Source organism: Pinus tabuliformis, chromosome 5_2, assembly GCF_031772625.1.
Source record: "Pinus tabuliformis cultivar Carrire ecotype Pingquan chromosome 5_2, CPIR1, whole genome shotgun sequence".
In the NCBI taxonomy this organism is placed as follows: domain Eukaryota; kingdom Viridiplantae; phylum Streptophyta; class Pinopsida; order Pinales; family Pinaceae; genus Pinus; species Pinus tabuliformis.
The window spans coordinates 516,540,664-516,546,799 of NC_142306.1; the positions used below are offsets into that span (position 1 = coordinate 516,540,664).

The 6,136-nt window shown below is 33.8% G+C and overlaps 1 non-coding gene across 1 annotated transcript; it reads left to right on the forward strand.

Moving 5' to 3' along the window:
* Positions 1 to 572: 572 nt before the first annotated feature.
* On the forward strand, positions 573 to 673 carry LOC149159948 (U6 spliceosomal RNA). Its single transcript, XR_016262074.1, has one exon. It is a non-coding gene; the product is annotated as a U6 spliceosomal RNA (small nuclear RNA).
* Positions 674 to 6,136: the final 5,463 nt, after the last annotated feature.

The following is a 6,136-nucleotide window of genomic DNA, read 5'->3' on the forward strand; positions in this document are numbered from 1 at the left end:
ATCTACTCCTTAATTTAGAACCAATATTGAATTTGGATGATTCAACCTTTCTGGGAAAAAAATAGGTTGTAAGATGTTCAAGATAGATGGGTTCCAACATGTAGAGGGGAATTCTTAGCCTAAACTCTATAATTAAATTCCCCATGTTTGTGGATATGTTGTATCTTATAGCAACACAACTCTGATTCAATCAATTCTACCATCATATGCCAACACTAGAAAGGCAATCTGCCTAGACTAAACATTTAAAACATTGGCCTAGTATTGATCGTGTTGAGAAATTTATTGAAGACTCATACCCATTTTAGAATTAGTAAGGGATAAGATTATACGGGACAGAAGTTTATAAAGAAGCTAGAATTCCATACCTCAAAGGAAGAGTGTAAATATCAGGTGTGGACTACTAATTCCAGTTGAAATCACCATCGAATAATGACAAACCAATTAAAAAATTAAACTCCAAAAATTCCATTTTGTAGAATTTCTATCAGAATTTAGGTTAAATCATAGCCAATCTAGCCTCAAGTAGTTTTGGGTCAACTGGTGGGTATAATGGTAGGGAGTCTAATCATATTGATCCTTCTAATTACAAAAATATTGGAATGATACAAACAAGATTACCATGTTATCTACGCAAGGATGATAGGGAAATTGAAAAATGGTCCAAATTTTAAGCTCCTTGAGGAAGAGAAAAAAAAGATTATTTTTCCATATTCCTAAAGCACTAGTGTTCCATAATATTTTGGAGTAAATTGTAGCTTTGGATGAAGCGATTGGTTTGAGTTATAGGTGAGTTGAATCCAAGTCTGTGTCTAGAACAAAAAGGTATGAAGTTATTGAAGTATTTGTCTGGTAATGATCGTATAGATCTCTCCTTGGAGACTATCATAGATGAAGCATGTGTTATATTCATTCATCAAGCATGGTATACTACATGATGCTACATGGTAAGAAGTATGATTTTTGAACTGATGAAAAATATATTGGATTGATATATTTGGATGTCTACAATTGGCGTTATTGGTCATTGGTACCATTTTGCTTCTATATATTATGATTAATGATATTAGTAAGTCCAAAAAGAAAAGGTCTGCATAAATGGGACATAAATACTACATATTACTCTAGAATCAAGATACTATGAAATCAACAAATTTTTAAAACCGGTGTTGGAAGAACATATCGAAATTGAGGAGAACGAGGAACCTAGGGTTGGATTCTTTAAGTGTAGGTGTTCGGGAAGGTGGTTGAAGTGTAGTATTTGGTGGTGGAAGATTTGGTGTTGTTGGTTTCAAAATGTCTATCGAAAGAGCAAAAAGTGTGACTGTCGTAGAAACTCAAGGAACTAAAAGAAACCAATAACATATTGAAGCAAAATACAAAGGTGAATTATTCAAATTTTACCTTACTATCTTCATCAAGTTCTCAAGGTTCACACTGAAGGTTCTCAGAATAGACCTTGTAAAGGTTTGATGCTTTCTCAGTGCAATTAAGAGGATGGTTGGATGGTAGATGATTTTAATTTTTTATAATTATGTCCCATAAAAAATGGTATAAAGCCAAGCATTATCACTTGACCTTCATAAGGGGATGAAAAGACTAACATTAATTCTCTAGTCTGGTGTATAAGAGAAGAAGTTAAGTATGGAGTTCAAAAACAACTCTAGAATAAAGCCTTGAGTAGGAAAAAACAGGAGTATTTTTTCATATTCTTGAAGCATTGTCCTTTATGTACTTTTAGAATAATTCCATACAACCAACAAGTGGAGGTGTCAGAAATATAGCCAATTTAAAGAGCCTTTGAAATTGGGAATCAAAACAACAAACGTCATTTGGACTACCCTCATTGCGTGGCATTGGTGGGGTCCATTGTGTTGATAACCAATCCCATAACGCAAGCAATAATACCTAGCTCCGATTAGAATTTTTTTTGCATTTGAAGTGGGGTGGGTGGGGGCACCAAATCTCCAGTCTACATGAATGGTCAGTAAATATATTTTGACCATATTCAAGATGTATAGGAGCTCATATACATTACCATCACCACAAAGAAGATCTGGCCGACTAGAACATAAGGCTAAATCCATTTCCTGATCTAGTCCTTGGAAAATCTTCCTGTTAGGACAAAGACGTTAGGACAAAGACCTTGAGGCATATGATCCCCCTACATTGGAAAATGTTATCTATAACTGAATGAAAAAATAGGAACAAGAATCCCATTAATGCTTAAGAATAAATTCAAAAAATATTTCTTGGGGCAGACATTTTTTGTGAAATCGTTGTGAGACTGAAAAAGGGTCCTAGTGGGATGCTTAGAGTTTGTGTCAAATAATGGTGTGTAGATGAAGCAATGGAATCAAAAAGATCGGTTCTCCCTCTTAGGATATATACCTAAAGTGAGTTTCCTAGTGAACAACTGGTTTGGTTTCCACTTCTTAACAGAAGAGGATGCCAATAAAATCCTGGAATTTCCATGGGTTAAGGGATGTGGCTTCCTAATTTTGCAAAAATGGAATGCTGGTTTTGACCAAGTTGTGGAATGACCCAAAAGAAAAACTGTGTGGGCTAAACTCCCTAGAGTCGGACTAAAGCTATGGTCTAAGAAGACAGTATCAAATATTGCAAGTAGGATAGGAAAATTTTCTTATGTGGATGAAGGTTGCATTGGATTCTTAGATAAAAGGGAGGCTTGGTTGTTGGTATAGGTTGATCTATGATGTGGTATTCCTTAGGCAATTGATTTATTCTGGGGCACTTTTTCAATTAAGAAACATGTGGGCTACTAGGGAATCCCATTCAGATGCAATGCATGCAAAAAAATTAGGCACTTAATGGTCAGTTGTCTTCTCCAAATGAATGGGGGTCTCCCTGGTTTGGATTGGAAAACTACCAGAGATAATCAACTTCTTATAAAAAAGAGAAGATTGGAAGGGAACTTTTCTCCCTAGCCTCCCAATATGAATCTCCAAAATCTTCTTCCCCTCATTAGGATATGAGTTCTATTTCGATTAACCACAACTAGAAAAATTATATTCTTGTCTCAACAAATATGGCTCAAATCCCTCACCGGGTTGGGAAATCTCAATTTCCTTCATCTTCATAGCTCATCTTCTCGAATCAATCTCAGAGAAAATTATCTCTCCTATCCTTTATTAGATTAATACTTCAACTAAATTCAAAACCTTCTTCCCTTTTTGGGGATGCCGATCTAGAACGTATTACTAGTGCCTTCTCATTGAGACTTGAGCCTTAGTCACTTAAGGGGACCTTATTTTAAGAAAGGGAGAAAAATAAATATCATGAACCGGAGAAAAAGGACTCTACCAGAAGGAAAAAAAAGAAAAACGAATACAAAACGATATCTCTATGTGGAGCATTTGAGTCAAAAAATGATTTACAAACTTTTTGGGACATTAGAAGAGTCTTTATGCCCTCATTTTCATCCTAGGCCATCAGTAAATGATATCTCAAATGGGGAAATTAGATAAACTCAAGACCTTAGAGTGGAGCTACCCAGTTCATCATTTTCTTGATGAAAATAATGTCCTTTAACATCATGGGGCTAAGATCTCCCCAAACATCAAGATCCATGAATTGTATCATCCAATCAAAGGCTCCTAATTTTCTTGTAGGAGACTATGATTTCTAAGGGAAATGGATCTGAATTTCTCGTTAAACTATCCCTCCTTGGATCTCTTGTGCCACGAGTGCCATTGGAAATTATAGAGGGCTAGCTTCCATGTGGAATCCTTAAATATGCTCTTTCAAGCATATAAGTCAGAGGTTGTCATCATATTATCTGGATATTGTCAAGGAATAAGCCAAAGGGTTCAAATATTGAGCATTAATGGACCCTATATTAACAAAAAGGTGTTATAGGATAAAATTGGGAGCGATATCTTAGATTTGCAGCATCTAATTTTTGTTGGTATTCTGAATTTAACCTTGGATGCTCGAGAGTTCTCGGGGAAGAAAGATAATATGGATCCACTGGCAAAATGTTTTAAGGACCTTTTTAGTTGAAATATTGTCTTAGACATTGTCCCTCATCCTTTATGTCTATCTTAGAGAAATGGGCAGTCTGGTGAGGATGTCATTGCCAAAAGGCTTGATCAGTTAATTCACTCTTCCTTGACAATGAGAACGAAAACTATTGAAGATTAATGTTTCTTCTCTAAAGCCTTTGACCACCATGAAATCATGATTCAATGGAGGGGAAATGAGGAACAAAGCTCCATGCCCTTCAAATTTAATCATCAATGGATCGAAGAGTAGGATTTTAAGGAGTTGCTTTCTCAATCTTGGATTCAACCAATCAACCTTGCCATCAATTCAAAAATGTAGTCTTTTAGTGTCAAACTCAAGAGACTCAAGCGTAAAGTCTAAGCCTGGGTCAACAATTGTAAGAATGATCAAATACTGGAACTTAGGGAGACCGAGGATGGTATTTCCTCTGATATGGATCCTTCCATATTTGGATTCCTCTCTAACCACCACATGAAATTGGTGATAGATATAGTTCAAAGGAAGAAGAATATAATAAAATATCAGAAGGAGGAGTGGTGTCCCAAGAGTAGGGTCACTTGGATTAAAGGAGGGGATAAAAATACTAGATTTTTCCATAGGGTAGCTTCTAACTAAAAGGTTAAAATTATCTAGCGCATCATGAATTCTGAGGGTAGGTTACTCAGTTCACTTAAGGACATAATGAAAGAGGCATTCATTTTTTCCAATATACAGTTCAAAGAATGGGAGGAGGATCACATATTTGATAAAGTTGAACTAGAAAACCTCTTTCCTAATTTTCTTAATGAGGATGACATCAAACTTATGAATTGCCCTACCTTCGAAGAGGATCTTTTACACACAGTGAAAGAAATGGCCAAAGTCAAAATTTTTGGTCCGGATGGATGGCCCGTTGAGCTTTAAATATCCTAATTTCATATTATGGATTATGAACTACTGTAAATGGTTGAATAATCTTGGGTTATAGGACATATCATAGGTTCCATCAACACAACCTTCCTTGCTTTAATTCCTAAGAAATCAAACTTTAGCCACTTTTATAGCTTTAAAATTATTTCTCTTTATATATATATATATATATATATATATATATATATATATATATATATATATATATATATATATATATATACATACATATATATATATATATATATATATATATATATATATATATATATATATGTATGTATATATGTATATATATATATATATATATATATATATCTATATATATATATATATATATATATATATATATATATATATATATATATATATACATATATATATATATATATATATATATATATATATATATATATATATATATATATATATATATATTGATTTAAAATGTTATAGCTATTAGAGTTAAAACATCCTTTCTCCACATATATGCCCATAATAATTTGGTATTCTTCCTGACAAGAGAATACAAGATGCAATTTCTATTACAGAAGAGTGCATTTATTTGATCAAATCGAACAATCAAGAAGCCTACCTCATGAAAATTGATCTCTTGTGGGCATATGATGGAGTTGACTGAGATTTTCTTCTTCTAATCCTACACAAAATTGTATTTCCTTGTCTTCATGTTAGATGGGTAATGGCTTGTGTGACTTTGGCTGATATGGAAGTCTTAATCAATGGCTAACCCACAAATTTCTTCAAAATATCTAGGGGTCTGAGACAATGATGTGCTCTCTCCTCGCTCCTTTTTATTTTGGTTATGGATTCTCTCAAAAGCTGTTTGAGCATGCAAAAAACAAATGGATTCATCTAAAACTGTAGGGTCTCTTCCAGATCCTCTGCTACTCATATTCTCTTTGTGGAAGATCTTTGATTTTTGAATGGGAAGATTTCTATCAAATTCTATCTAAATTTGGAAGAGCCACATGTCTTATAATTAATGAAGAAAAATTTGAGCTTATCTCTTATGAGAAGGATATTCTGATATGCCGACAAATAGTTGCCCTCTTTGTGATTGAATCTATTCCTCTTTAATTTGTTTTCAAGTACATGGTTTGCTTCCTTAAACCATGCAACTACTGAATCATGGACTTGAATTGGTCGATCCTTAAAATTTAGAAAAATATTTATGTATGGG